The sequence below is a fragment of the Elephas maximus genome, chromosome 25 (genome assembly GCF_024166365.1).
Source record: "Elephas maximus indicus isolate mEleMax1 chromosome 25, mEleMax1 primary haplotype, whole genome shotgun sequence".
NCBI classification, from domain to species: Eukaryota; Metazoa; Chordata; class Mammalia; order Proboscidea; family Elephantidae; genus Elephas; species Elephas maximus.
Window position 1 is genome coordinate 24,781,704 of NC_064843.1, and position 16,059 is coordinate 24,797,762.

Genomic DNA, 16,059 nt, shown 5'->3' on the forward strand with positions numbered 1-16,059 from the left:
CTGCTTAAGTATATGGTTGAAGAAACCCATTCTCTTTTATGTCACCAGAGATAAATTGTTTTTCTGATGCTCTAAAGAATCTGCCCCTAAATGGAATCATAACTGAGAAAATACAGAGTGATATATAACTTCTGAAAAGAGCCATCCTGCCTTTTCTTCATGGAGCCAAAATTCCTTTCTAATTAGATTTCTTTCTAAAAATTCCAATTTCATTTGGAATCTATTTCTTTTCTTTCTTCAAACAAAGGTATTTAGGCAAAAGCATATGATGCTATAGTTGAGTGATATGAACAGTGTGGCTACCCACCTGGTTTAATTTCTTCTTCCTGCTTGCATCTCTTCAGATTTTCTACTGTTAACTAATCAATGTGGAAATTCTAAAGAACCAGAAGAAAAAAACGTTAGAGTCAGACATACTCTGGGGTTGTAAACGGAAACAGTCCTTTGGGAGGACAAGTTACCAATATCTACTAACATACTGCAGTCCTGGTGGTTTAGTAGTTAAGAACTCGTCTGCTAACCAAAAGGTCAGCAGTTCGAATCCACCAGTTGCTCCACGGAAACCCTACAGGGCAGTTCTACTCTGTCCTCTAGGGTTGCTATGAGTTGGAACTGACCCACCGGAACGGGTTTGGATTTTTTGCTTTATTAACATATTAAATGTGTACATCCTTTGGGTCAGTCAACTGGGTCAGTCAAGGGTCTAGGAATTGATATTGCAGATATGCTCACTTAAGTACGGATATTATGTGACATGTATTGTGCAATAGTGAAAAAAGGAAACAATCTAAATATCTGTTAATAGGAAAAGAGAAAAATGATAGTATATCAGTACGATAAGAAACTATACAGGGCCATTTCAAAGAATGAGGGTGACGTCATTGTACTGCCATAGAAAAATTACACACACTATCCTGTTAAAAAGTAAACTAAAACTGCATATATCCTATGATCACTTTTTAATAATATGAATGTGACTGCTTAGAAAAATTACAATATTTGTGTACATACACATTTTTTAAAGATATATACATAGAAAGAGACAAACAGCACAGAGACTGGGGGAAATGAAAGGCTTCCATATTTTACATTATCTATTTTGGTTGAGAAATGTTAAAAAGGTATGTATAACTTTCATAATTATACATGCTGTCTATGTAGAATTCTACAGACAAGAAATATTCTAAAATCTCAAGAAAGAGGGCAAAAACATTTTCAGACAAAAGCTGAATAAGTTTACCATTTACAGGCCCCCAAGAAATTCTTCAGTGAAAAGGGAACTCAGTACAGAAAAATAAGTGAGATTTTAGAATCAACAGTCAGCAGAGAAATAAGCAAATATATTGGTAAAGTTAAAGAAGTACTGATTGAATAAACCTAATGAGGGAGATAAAAAGGTAGAACTAAAATACCCGACAATAATAACACTGAAAATGGAAGACCACTGAGAGTTTAAATTTTCTAAGGAACTTGACTTATTCAGGACAAACACAGAAATACTGCTTTATCTTAGACACCAAGTCCATGATGTATTTAAAAATTTAAAGTTAACATCAAAAAATAGAACTAGGACGCATAAATTCCAAACCAGTTAGCATGCTCCAGGACGGAAAGGCCTTATTATCAAAAAATGTCAATCCCTCTAAAATTACTACATAATTTTGATGAAATTTCAATAAGAGTACCAAGAGCTTTCTTTTGTGGGAGGTGGATAGATTATTTTAAAGTTCATATGGAATAATAAATATCTAAGAAAACTGGCCAAAAAATAGTTAAGAAAATTATGAGAAATAAGTAGGGGGTTAATGTCATATAAGAGATTACTATGAATACATCATAATAAAAATATACGGTAATGACATAAATATAGAGAAATAGATCCTTGAAGTAGAACAGTAAATCCAGAAGCAGATACAAGCAAATAAAGGAATTTATTTATAATGAAGTTGGATTTTCAGTAAAGAAAAAGAAAAATAGCATACTTAATAAATGATATTGGAATAACTGGTTACCAATGCGGAACAAGGCTAGGCCACTACCTCTCACTATATATATAAACACAGATTGGAGAAGGATAAAAGGTTCTTGATTAATCAAAATCATACAAATACTGGAAGAACAGTTAGGAAAATACTTATACAAATTTGAGATGGGGGAGTCATTCCTAACAAGGCAAGAAATCCAGATACTATGAAAATAAAAATATTGTATAATGAAAAATTAAAAAATTTTTCTTATCAAAGATGCACACAAATTTAAAAATCACACAGATTAGGAAAAATATTTTGTAACACATATGGAATACTTAATATGTAACATATAAAGAGCTCCTACAACTTGTTGAGAAAAAGGCAAACAACCCATAAGAAAAATGGGTGAAAGAAATGAACAGGAAATTCACAGAAGAGAAAAATGAAAATGTCAATCAACACAAAGCAATGATCAATCTCACCAGTAATAAAGAAAATACAAACTAAGCAATTATGAGACTCCATTTTCCCACATCTTCTTGGCCACAAAATAAAAGAGAGAGAGAAGGGAGGCAGAAAGAAGGGAGAGAATATACAACATTGGTGAGAATCTGGGAAACAGAAGTGTGGATTATTACAACTCTTTGTAAAGTAGTATAGTATTATTCTATTAAAATGTTAAATATATACACCCTGTGACCCAGCAATACTTTTTTTTTTAATATAACCTATAGAAATAAAACTGCCAGTACAGAAGGATATGTATACAAGGATACTTGATACAACAATATTTATAGTGTGTGGGGTGGCGGGGGGACCAGGTAAGAACTCAACTATCTGTCAAAGGAGAAATGCTTAAATAAATTGTGGTGCCTCCAGATCTACACTCCTGAAGTTATTTAAAAGTGAATTACCTCTATTTCTATCCATGATGTATTATTTAGTAGGAAATATAAATTGAAAAGTTAATAGATAAAATATATCCCACTTATGACAAAACCAATAACCATACACATACACAAATACTAAATCCATTTAAACATGAGCTTGGAGAAAGGTATGGCAAGAAATACACAAAGCTGGTTAACACTGGTTATCTCAGAAGAATGGAAATGGGGAAACAGAAAGAGGAAGATTATAACTTTCTCTTCATATATCTTCAATGAGCATGTATACTACTTAGGGAAAAAACAGTAAAGAAAATAAAAAACAATAACAAAAAAATATACCAGAGCAGAGAAAGAACACTGGTAAGTTATGATACACGGGAAAAGCATGCTTTATTTCCTAAGCGTTTATGACTTGTATATTAAAAAGTAAACAAAGTCTTTACTTATTAAAAAAAAAAAAAAGAATCTCCCCCTTTAGAACCAAAAAAAAGCCTAAAGTTTTTGCTTGGTGGTGGTATGTGTGGGCTGGTTCTGCCTGTTCTGCCTGTTTTCAGTGGCTCAGTGCTCTTTATTCTCTTCTTCCCCCAAAACCAGTAAAATATACTCCTGGCCCAAATTCTCATAAAAAAGACCAGACTTAATGGTCTGACTGAGACTAGAGGAATCCCGGCGGTCATGGTCCCCAAACCTTCTGTTGGCCCAGGACAGGAACCATTCCTGAAGACAACTCATCAGACATGGAAGGGACTGGACAATGGGTTGGAGAGAGATGCTGATGAAGAGTGAGCTACTTGTATCAGGTGGACACTTGAGACCGTGCTGGCATCTCCTGTCTGGAGGGGAGATAGGAGGGTAGAGAGGGTTAGAAACTGGCAAAATTGTCACGAAAGGAGAGACTAGAAGGAGGGAGCAGGCTGACTCATTAGGGGGAGAGTAAGTGGGAGTATGGAGTAAGGTGTATACAAGCTTATATGTGACAGACTGACTTGATTTGTAAACTTTCACTTAAAGCACAATAAAAATTATTAAAAAAAAAAAAATACTCCTGGGAGTGTCCCATCTGCTGGGAATCGAAGCCCTGGAAACTAGCATCTCAGCTCACAGAGCTCTCTTGGTCTCCAAACAGATGCTATATGACATGGGTCCTGGAGTCTAGATAAGTGAAACGGAATGGTTTGCCAATCACTTTGATGGTAAGAGAAAGTAAAGAAAATGGTTTATCCCAGTGGGTGAAATGAAAGAGAAAAGAGTAGCATTCCCAACAAGCTCTTGCATTTCACAGTTACCTAGAAGGTATACTCCACTCTCCTGCGTAATTCTCTTAACCCTCTCCGAACCCTAACCTTCACCCATTCCTTCCCCCTCTGGGCTATTAATCACGCTGGCCTGAGTTTCTTCAATACTCCACGTGCTTTCCTGCCTCGGCCTGTTCACATGTGTGCCTCCTTCTGCCTGGATTACTCTTTCCCACTCCACAGCACCCCCTCATTCCACTCCCCACTTTAGTTCTCAGCATAATCAACTCCTCATCTCAGTTGTAACACTGCCTCTTCAGTGCCCTGGCCACACTCCCCTTATCCTAGATCACTTCACCCTGGTTATTTACTTCATAACCACTTGTCCTTGTAAGCTTCATATGGGCGAGGACCGTGCCTGTTTTATTTAACACTGTCCATCTGTCACTTTGCCCAGTACTTGGCAGATATTTGGTGCTCAATAAATACCAGCTGAATAAATGAAATATTTATTGAAGTGAATTGAAGGCTGGCTCAAATGTCACTGCTTCTCTACTTTCTCAGGCTTTCCACAGCACTTTGTATCTCTCCGGGGGCACATTATCACATATGTTAGAGTTATCTGAGTCTTTATTTTCTATCAGACTGCGAGCAACATAGAAGTCTTATTTACCTTGGTATTTCCCACAGCACCTTGCATAATGCCTAACACAGGAAGAGTTCTTAACAGTAGATGAATGTGTGCACTGACACAGGAAGAAGAAATGGAGGCTGTAATCTCTATCCAACCACAGACAGCAGTTTTCCTACCTCATGCACTGTAGCACAAGCCATGAGCATCTTGGGCTAAGCAAACAACATGAAACTCTGCCCAGGGAAAATTAAAATTAGAGCTAATGCTGAAATGCAGTAGTAGCACGTGGGTGAGGAGATGGGGCAACATGCCCACTTGTGTACTGCTATCAGGAGCTTAAACAGGCAGAAACTTTCTGGTGCCAAACTGGGAATACATATCAGAGAGCTAAAAAAGTTTGTGCCCTTTGACCTAGCCATGCCTTCCTCAAAAATCAGAGAAATGAAATCACTGGGTGGTAACTTATTTAAAGTTTGCTTTTCTGTATTGTTTAGATTTCCTTCCATGAACATGTTCTACTTTTGTGACCAGAAACAAAACACAATAAATGTTATAAAAACAAACCAACACAAAATCCAGTGTTGATGTCAGACAACAAATCACCCATTCCTGTGATTTCTTACTACAACTTTGGATTCCAGACTTCTTGTTTTCTAGAGTGAGGCCCCTACAGTTTGTGAGGATGCCTTCCTTTCATTCCTCTGAAGCCAGGAGGACAGGAAGGTGCCTAGTAGCGAAAGCTCTAGCAGGGGGCACCTCTGTTTCTCCCTCACGCAAACACACTGACAACGCTCTGAGAGTCAGGAAATGAGGGAAAAAGTGGGAGTAATCAACCCAGCTAAAGATGGACTGGGAAGACATCAGGACCTCCACGAGACACTGAGACACTGTCTGGCATTTTGTAGCACTTCTGCAGATTTCTTTCATAATACTTTTCACAGGCCGTGGTAATTATTCATTCACCTGCCTGTCTTCCCTGCTGCACAGCTCACTCCACAAGACAGGAAGCTGTGTCTCAATCACTCTGTTTCTCCAGCCTAGTGCTTAGTACCTAGGAGGTCTATCAGTAGATGTTTACTGGATGTTAGAAATTGCACCTATAAAGAACTAAACCTAAGAGCTGACCCATGGCCCTGAGACATATTGCTGTTGTTCCCAGTGCCGTCGCCATCAAGTTGGTTCCATCTCATAGCATCCCCATGTACAACAGAATGAAACACTGCTGGTCCTGTGCCGCCCTCATAATTGTTATGTTTGAACCCACTGTTGCAGCCACTCTGTCAATCCATCTCATTGAGGGTCTTCCTCCTTTCGCTGACCCTCTACTTCACCAAGGATGATGCCCTTCTCCTAATAACATGTCCAAAGCACATGAGACAAGTCTTGCCATCCTCGCTTCTAAGGAGCATTCTGACTGTTCTTCTTCCAAGACAGATTTGTTCGTTCTTCTGGCAGTCCGTGGTATATTCTTTATTCTTCATCAACACCATAATTCAAAGGCATCAATTCTTCTTCGGTCTTCCTTATTCATTGTCCAGCTTTTGCATGCGTATGAGGTGACTGAAAATACCATGGCTCAGGGAGAATGATGACACACTGCAGGGAACGCAACCAATGTCACAAAACGATTTCTGTATAAATTTTTGAATAAAAAATAACTTGCGCTGTAATCTTTCACTTAAAAAGCAATTAAAAAAAAAAAGAGAGAGAGAGAGACTACTATGGCTTGGGTCAGATGCACATTAGTCCTCAAAGTGACATCTTTGCTTTTTAACACTTTAAAGAGGTCTTTTGCAGCAGATCTGCCCAATGCAATGTCGTTTGATTTCTTGACTATTGCTTCCACGGGCGTTGATTGTGGATTCAAGTAAAATGAAATCCTTGACAACTTCAATATTTTCTCTGTTTATCATGCTGCTGTTTATTTGTCCAGTTGTGAGGATTTCTGTTTTCTTCACGTTGAGGTATAATCCACACTGAAGGCTGTGGTCTTTGATCTTCATCAGTAAGTGCCTGAAGTCCTCTTTGCTTTCAGCAAGCAAGGTTGAGTCATCTGCATATGGCAGGTTGTTAACGAGTTTTCCTCCAATCCTGATGCTCCATTCTTCTTCGGATTATTTGCTCAGCATATAGATTGAATAAGTATGGTGAAAGGATACAACTCTGATGCACACCTTTCCTGATTTTAAACCACACAGTATCCCCTTGTTCTGTTTGAATGACAATCTCTTGGTCTATATACAGGTTCCTAATGAGCACAATTAAGTGTTTTGTAATTCCCATTCTTCACAATGCTATTCCTTTGTTACGATCCACACGGTCAAATGCCTTTGCATAGTCAATAGAACACAGGTAAATATCTTTCTGGTATTCTCTGCTTTCAGCAGGATCCATCTGGCATCAGCAATGATATCCCTCATTACCCTGCTTCTTCTGAATCCGGCTTAAATTTCTGGCAGTTCCCTGTCGATGTGCTGCTGCAACTGCTTTTGAATTACCTTCAGCAGAATTTTACTTGTGCGTGATATAAATGATACTGGTAGATAACTTCGGCATCCTGTTGGATCACCTCTTTTTGGAATGGGCACATATTAACTACCAAATATTTCATTTCTTTAGTGCCCTAAAGGTCCATTATTCAGTTCTGAAGAGCCAAGTGGAAGACCAGTAATTTCTTGGAAGAGTAAATAGGCTTCTTTTAATGTTAGGAAATGCTGGCTTCCTCCAGTAAGAGCTGATGCATTCTAATATGCAATTCAGAATCACTCAGCATAGCAGCTGACCTAACTTCCAAAGCAACCACTCTTTGAAAGAGCAGCACTCAAAGTTTTCATAAGGCATTTCTGAAAGCCTCAGGTCATGTTTCCAAGAACTAGATTTTCCACCTCTGTCTCCACTTAGGAATCACTTCTGACCCTCGTGAAAGCACTCAGCAGAGTTAGTAATTGTGTGATTTGACTTCTTCGCACACACAGAAAGTAACACCTGCAGCAGCTGGGGCCAGGGTCCTCGGTCCCAGAGACTAACATCTACGTCTACTTTCAGCTTCAGCACCGGCTGGCTGATCTGAAGTACAGCATCACGTGGCTAGGTGATAGAAAATAGCCCTGAAAAACCGACATGGCAGCTTCAGGGATAGGACAAAATGGATGAGTTCAGAGATGACTTCAGATTCCTCATGCAATGCCATCCTGAAGCTTATCTACGATTGAAGGGGTAGATGCCTGTGTATGCTGGCTAATATTCTCTCTGGAAATTTTAGAACAGCTAACCTTGAGCATTTAGTTTTATACTGACTAAGTGCTTTAATGGGCCTTTTTCATCCTCATGATAATCATTTGGGGTAAGCATGATTGTTAACTCCACTTTACAAAAAAAGTAGGCTCTTGAGGTTAGGTCATGTGTGCAAGATCTCTCAACTAGGAGGAGGCGGAGGGCAGAATGTATACCTGGTACTCTTGCTGGCTTCTCATTGAACCCCAGATTGTCTAAATTGGCAGGACAGCAGGTACCAACCAGTCCAGGAGCTGCAAATGCAAATGCTCACAGGGGCAAGGTGGCAGGTAGAAGATGAGGGAAGCAATCAGCTGGGCAGGGGAAGGCACAGATGGTAATAAACTGGAGAGCACACACCGGTCTAAAAACATTCAAATAAAAACAAAAGCCACTCTGACTTCTACCTCTAGTTCAATCCTCCTCATTTTATAGATGGGGAACTGAGAACCACGGAAGTGATATGGAAAAGGCAGTATGGTGTGGTGCAAAGCCCAAGGGCTTTGGGGAGATCCAGTTCTCATTGGACTTTTAATTCTATCACCTATTAGCTGTGAGACCTTGGGCAAGTCACTCAACTCTCTATGCCTCAGTTATGTATAAAATGTTGAGACTCTGCCCTCACCTCAATGCTGTGAAGATTAAAAGGAGTCAACATATGCAAGATGTGTCAGTGCATGACATGTATTTCAGGAAGATACAAGCCACGTAAGAGCTCCGGACATAGTAGCCCTGACTTCATGAGCAAAACAGGAAACTAAAGGCACCCTCATCTGGTACACGGAAGCCTGGACTGCAGTGTGTCAGGCTTTCCATCATCACATTTGTGGCAGAGACCAAAGAGACCAAGGAACTTCCCTCTAGAATATCACCTCCTCACGCCACCTTACGAAGAGGGTTAACTTTTTTATTATCCAAAGTCATGAGATCCTGGGGGCTTGGGGGACCCTGCCCTTCCCCACTGCCCATGTCCACGGGTGGTTCCTTGGCAGCAACTGCCTCCCTTCATAGGGCTTATTTGCTGGGAAAGTTTGCAGCTTTAAGATATCCCAAGGGGCTCTGAGGACTCTTCTGTTAGGCATTGTCTTAATTCAAACAAATAGTTTTTAAATACCATATCTTCCTGAGGGTTAGGGTCTCTGATGGAACCCCAGAAACTCAAAATCCCAGATTTGATGACTTCTTTGCTTTTCTTTGTCTTTTTGCTGTGGCCATCCTTTCCCTATAGCAATGGAGGCTGTGTTTAGTTTAAATGAAGCGGAAGGAAGGGAAATAAAGGGGTCTCCCATCTCCTTTCTCCCTCTTTCTTGCCAAGGTACGAATTAGGATGGTGGGATTTAAGTTAAAACTGATTAGGATGTGGCTCCTCCGTACCTATGTGCCAAGCCTTCTACTAGACAATGGGTATAATGCCAGGCTAGACATACACACAGGAGAGGGTGCATACTCTAGTGGAGAGATGGTGAACTCAAGTTATGCCATTAATTCTGTAAATACACTTCAGGCAAACAATATGAAAGAGTTCAGGATAATGTGGGAACATACAGCAGTGATTTACCCTAAGTCAATGGGGTTAAGGAAGAATAATACTGACCTCCTAGTGTTAAGTAAAGGAGTCCCGGTGGCGCAGTGGTTAAAGAGATCAACTGCTAACTGTAAGGCCGGCAGTTTGAAACCACCATGGCTCCACGGGAGAAAGATGTGGCAGTCTGTTTCCGTAGAGATTTACAGCCTTAGTAACCCTATGGGGTTGTTATGAGTCGGAATCGGTTAGACAGTAGTAGGTTGGGTTTGGGTGGTGTTACTTAAAGAATTGAGCATAATACAGGGTCTAGCACTTCAGAGGTGCTCAACAATGTTGACTTTTCTTCTTCCTCCCCCAATGCCACACACACACACACACACACACGACTTTCTTTTCCCTCTTTTTTCAGGAATACCACACCTGACCAAAAAAAATCATAAAAACTCGGAAGGAACTTAATGTTGGCTGTTTTTGTCCTCTTCTCATTGCCCTACTGGCACCAGTTCCCAGCTACTCTGGGATACTGAAAACCAAAGGCACTTTGCTCTTCAAGCCATAAGGGTCCTCCTCAAGGGGGAAGAAATCAGGATGGTTCATTCCAAGTGGAATTTGGAAATACAGAAATCATCTCGTTAGCCCTCTTATTTAGGTGCAAATGAGGAAACTGAGGCCCAGAGAGGGTGAAGCACTTGCCCTGGGTCACAGAGTTTTCTTGGGTGGTCCTTTTAATATACGGTGGTAGCTTTTTTTGTTAAGCTGAAGGCTTTCCCCTTTAACTAAAACTTTTCAAATGTATTTGACTTGCTGGCAGGGGAGTTGGGTCACAGCCCACTGCAAACCATGCATCCTATGTCTCCTGAGGACCCTCAGCCCAGGCGCTCATCGACAAGAGTCTGGGGCAACAAGGATCCCCTCTCTTCCTCTAGGTACACAGTGGCAGGTTAGGTTTAAAATCCTGAAAACAGACATCAACAAATAAAATGCCCAAGGGGTTTATACGTTCTGTTTATCTTCTAGATATAAACAACAAATTTAAAAAAGGAAGCAATAAGAAGATCACAAAGCCCAAGTTCAAGGTTTCTAACGCCTCTCTCCATCTTGGCGCTCTCCACACAGCGACTGCTGCACCGGGCTGTACGTGACGAGAAAACTACCTGGAATCTAACCGTACCTGTACCTTAAATTTGAAAAACCCATCATCTATCTGTGAGGGAAAATTATGGAGAATTTTCACTTTCTGAGTCATTTTTTCTGGAGTGTTTGAAATTTTTTTGTACCACCTTTATAATCAGAGGTGTATTACAAACACCGGTTTCTAAGGGAAGATCTATTTCTTCACCTCAATCTGGGGGAAGGAGCTGCTTTCAAAGCTTTAAATATTTTTGTCACAGTTCTTTGGGTAAAAGTAAAGCAGTATTTGAATACAGCCCGTCTGTGAGACTTGAGGCTTAGACTCTAGCCCTAGGCAGTTTCAGACAAAGCCATAATTTTCAGAACAAGCTCACATATATCATAATACAAAAACAGGCACTTTGTAGCCAACAGGCTGGAAAGCATGCTCTCCAGAGGGCTTTGCCTCCAAGCTCCCCTTCTCCCTGGGGCTAGGGGCAGAGGAGACAGTGAGTTCTACTTACAAGAGCAAAGAGTTTCCCCAAAGTCCAGCGGTCCTCTGTCAGAAGTGAAGCCAGGATTTAGGAAACCAGGATTCAAAACGCCCCCTCTTCCAAGTGAGCAAGATTGGCAGACCAGGTCAGCGGGTGTAGGCAGGATTCTCTGCTGCGCTCTCTCTCTCCAGTGTCTCCTAAATGAAATGCACTTCGAGGTTTTAGTGGGTGTTTCCCACGTCTCAGGCCAAGTCAGTCCCCATCTGTTGTAATCTGATGCTGGGCCTGATGATGTCAACCACTCAGCTCACTCGCTCCGCTTCCACCTCTCCATCCATGGGAGGGATTCATTGCCTTTGGACAATGAGCTGGGGAGCTGGAACTGCATCCCAGGCCGGTCACATTTGTCTCACATCCTTCCTTCAATTTTCAACACTGCAGCCTTAGTGACAAAAGGCTTCCTATGCACTTAGCCAGGGCTCCGCCGTAAATCCCTTTGGCTCTTAGTCACTGCCCACTGTGGGCTATCTAGTTTGCCTTGCTGTGTTTTAATTCATTTCTTTGGTGTCTGACGTTAGTTAGGGTGAAGACCTGCATCCTGGCCTAGTACCTTTCTTCCTGTCCAATTTTCCAAGTTGCTTAACTTCTCCATAAAATCCCTGGGCGCATGCAGAGCACAGCTGAAGTTTGTTTTCCACTTAGGGTAAATGACAAGTGCCCATGAGAAAAGTTCTGAAAGAAGACTGGTCTGTTGTTGCTAGGGGAACCGGGTTCCAGTGATGTTCTGTCCCTAAATGGATGAATAGCCTCAAGCAAATCATTTCCCTCTCTGGACCTCAGTTTCCCCATAGATAAAATGATGGCTCTTGTGTCTTCCACTTCTGAAATTCCATGACTAAAAATCAGTGACTGAGGAATTTATCAATAAGTGCAACAGAAGGCATTTTACTGAAAGAGCCCTAGAGTAGCCAGGGGCCACTGCCCAAGGTGCCAGGCTCAGGGTGGAACTCCCCCAGGGTGGAACTTAACTGTTTCTCTGGGAGAAAACCCAAAAGAATTCATCGAACAAGTCCTGGGAGACATGGAAAGAGGCAGCGTAAGCCACTAGATAAGATAAACAAGTAAGAGAATTTAACTGTCCTCTGGGACTAACATGGAACAGCAACAATTATGAGACAGAATAATAATAATCTCTTGCATTCGTAGGGTGCTTCACGCAAAGACAAACACAGCCTCTCCGCTTGTACGTACAATGGGAAGCAATGTGACATGTATAGTAATTATGGGAAACAACCTGGGAGTCAGAGATGAGGATCTGAATGTTATATGACTTTACTTCTCTGAATGTTGTTTTTTCCCCCCACTGTAAAATGGGATATTAGCACCTCCATTTTAGGACTGTAAGAATTAAATAACATGTGAGGGAACATAATAACTTCAGGAGATGTTAGCTCTCCTTGTTATATATAATCTCATTTATTCTCATAATACCCTTAGGAGAATTAGGTACCCAGAGGCCCAATTACTAATTTCTTTTTCCTGGATAAGAAAAATAAAACACAGAGAAGTTAAGCTATATCCCAAGGTCACACAGCTCAAAATGAAAGAGCCAGAATTAGAAATCAAGTATCTTAACTCCTACCTAGCTCAGCACACGTGCTACAACACATCCCACCCAATGCTACTTATCAAAATGTTTACTCCACTGAGCCTGGCCCTTATTTCTCAATGGGTTCACTTAGAAAAACAAGCTAAGCTTCTTACTGAAAAAATGGAGCCCCGGAAGGGATAGGGGGCAGTTTCCCCAGGTTCAGCCAGGCCAGGGGGCAATCTGTGGCCTAGACTCTGACACACTAGCAATGCTGTTGCCTACAAGAAATGTGTCTGGCCACAGGGCCTGAGAGGGTGCTCAGTTGCTTTGCTACCAAAATACTGTGTGGCCTGAAGCATGCCTGGGCTTCAACAGCCCCTCCAAAAAAGGGGGGAATTCTGATCCTGTCTTAAAGCTATTTGGAAGGGAAGTTGGGATTGGAGCTCTGTTGGGAAAGAAGCTATTTATAGGTGGGGGTAAGGCTGTGGTACTCTGTGACTTAAAAGGAATTTTAATTAGTTCTCAGCAAACTCTGATGCTAATCAGGAAAGGCCCAAACAGGCTATGTTAGAAGGGAGTTTGCCAATCTGAAGGTTTTTCAACAAGTGGTGTGGGGCTGTAGTGGAATAAAAGGAACATCAGGCTGGTGACCCATGCAGAGTGGCAGTTAACAGCTCAAGTGGACCTGGGTTTCCTTTTTGTCCCTGGTCCTTCCAGCTGTGTGTGAACTTGGTCAAGTTGTTTAACTTCTCCATGCCTCGGTTTCAGAATGGAAAGTGAGAATAATAATAGCATCTACTCTACAAGGTTCTTAATGTGGATTAAGTACCTGGCACGTACTAAAAGTTCAAAAAGTACTTGCAAAAATAAGCAGCCATGTCCTAGCTAGTAAGGATACTAATTTCTAATTATGGATCAGTCTCACCATCCTCTGCCCAAAGGATGATGTACTAATGCGTGAATAAGGTCAAGAATGCCAAGAATTGAGAAGAAGGGCCCTGTGTTTCTCCAGGACATCATGGTGAGTACTAAGCAAAAGCCCACTGAGACCTGTGACCTGTGTCCTCAGCAGCACCACTCAGCTTGGAGGGACTAGAGGCCGGGACCATTGTTTGGCTGTGTCTTTATTCCAGAACCTCAAGTGGATATTGGGAAATGAAGCTGGGCTCTTGACAGGTCAGTTTACTGACATCACCCTCAGTCTTTGGTCATGTTGTGTTACTTGAACAAAAATAATCATGAGGAGCCCACTCATTAAAAACAATGACAACAATTTCTTCAACAACGTGTACTTTGTACTACTCCTTGCAGACTGAATAATTCTACATCTGTGACAAGATCCACAAAGAGAGAACTATAACACCCACTGTTGTACTCATTTTGTCTTATCATAACTGACAATAGCAGAGATACTTTGTGGACTGGTACCATGTGCCATGATCTGTGCTAACAGTCTATAAACGGCACTTCGTGGAATTCTCACAACAATCTGGTGTAGCAGGTATTATTCATATCCTCATCTTACAGTTGTGGAAACTGAGGCATGGAGAGGCTCACGAACCTGCTCAAAGGTTCACAGGGAGCAAGTGCAGAGCCTGCGCTCTAACCCAGGGCTGTCTGGGGCCCAGCCTGGATTCTTAACCCCCTTGTCCTACTGCCTCTTAAAGGGTTTACGTGCAAGAAACTTGTGGTTCTTTGTAGCCAGTAGTTTTGGCACAGTTTGAGGACAAAGGAAACTTTGGCTGCTTATGCGCACAGACCCGGTCTGAAGGACTCAGAGGGCTGCTTTGCTTTCAGTCTAGAAAGGGTCTTCTCCCTCAGAACTTCCTTAGTATCTTATCTGTTTTTGTCTTAAGGCACTTTCCTTTTCTCCTTTGAGGAATATGTATTTATGGGCAGATCTTATTCCTCTGCTAGAATCTGAGCTTCTTAAGGAAAAGATCTGTGTCTAATTTACCAACATTTTATACATATTTGAAGTACTTAATAAGATAAAGACGGCCACAAACAACAAAAACTCACTTTTTAAAAACATTTACTAGGCGCAAGGTAATACCCTAAAGGCTTTATATAAATTATCTGTTTAATTCTCACAAGAATCCCTATGAGGTAGGTATAATTATTATCTCTACTTGACACATGAGAGAATTTCAGACACAGATCAATTGAGTAGTTCATTCAGTTAATAACTGACAGCATTTGTTGAAAGGAGTATTATAATTTAATAAATTCTGGCCACAACTACCCACCTCCTAGTCCAAAGAGCTGCTCTAAAATGCAATTAGATCTTCACCCTATCAAAGGCAGAGTTTCGCTTCCTGCAGTCCCTCTTAAAAAAAGACCCGAGAAAACAAGTTGAATCGATTATATATGACAATCTAGGAGCTCTGAACATCAAAGACAAAGTTGAGGAGTCAGATTGAGCAGCAGGGGGAGGGAGAGACAGTTCAGAAGCAGCAAGGATTTGCTAGATCTGACCAGGCCAGCACCCTGAAGGCTGGATTGGCTGGTGCACGTGGGCTGAAGCAAGCAGTAGCTCTCAGGACATGTTTTCCACACTGGGAGAAGCCAAGTGACAGAGAGTCTACACAAGCCTCCGGAACCAGGAAGAAGCGACACTGAGTCAGTGAAAGTTAAGTACAAGCATCTAACCTACCTCGTGGGATCAAAAAACCCCTTCACCCCCCTGGGAAGTACTTCTCTCCCATTTACCTGCCCGCTTCCCGCTCTGCTCTGGTCCCAGTCCAGCTTCAGCAATTGTCACGCCCCCTGGGCCAGAAGTAGGACCCTCATGTGCTCCAAGCCATTCTCCGAACTTTGGAGATGGAACAAATAAACAAACAGAAAAAAATAATCTGCCAGCTCCCCTAAGTCAGGAACTCAGGTCAGGCACAGCCCCTTTGCCTAGGTATAGGCATAAGGGGTCCGTAGACTTTGAATGCCTTTCACCCCTGCACAGACCCATGTGGGCCCATTTCAACAGCACAGGCCATCATTAGCACACTACAAGGTATATACCTGAAGCCTATTTTCAACTGCAACAGCTAAGGTGGAGTGGCAGATTCATGACATCTGACACCACCCTGCCCATTAGGCGCGGTTCTCACCTACCCACATCAGGTGTCTGAGGACTGGTGGCTCCACCCACTCCACCTAGCCACCCGTGATGGGGGTCCAAGAATAAGTGGTGCCTCCCAGTCCTTACAGCCAGCAGCATTGGGTGCCAAAAGTCTGGCTGCAAAACCCACCCACCTATGTGCTCTAGGGGACAGGGACATGCTTCCATCCAGGCACTCAGAGGCAGCCATCAGCCCCCTACCTTGCTTAGTTAGCATAC

General features: G+C 41.9%; 1 protein-coding gene across 7 annotated transcripts in view; it reads right to left on the reverse strand.

Annotated features, from left to right (window-relative positions):
• Nucleotides 1-16,059, reverse strand: part of PKIG (cAMP-dependent protein kinase inhibitor gamma) — a 113,371-nt gene that overhangs the window by 34,356 nt on the left and 62,956 nt on the right. For 2 of the 7 annotated variants that reach the window (XM_049869863.1, XM_049869862.1), the window contains exon 2: nucleotides 308-377. The exons of 3 other annotated variants lie outside the window; for them this stretch is intronic. The gene's annotated coding sequence lies outside the window, so the exon portion shown is untranslated. Of the gene's footprint in view, nucleotides 1-307; nucleotides 378-11,161; nucleotides 11,329-16,059 lie in introns of all 7 variants that reach the window. 2 more of the 7 variants (XM_049869861.1, XM_049869865.1) reach the window with 2 other exon arrangements.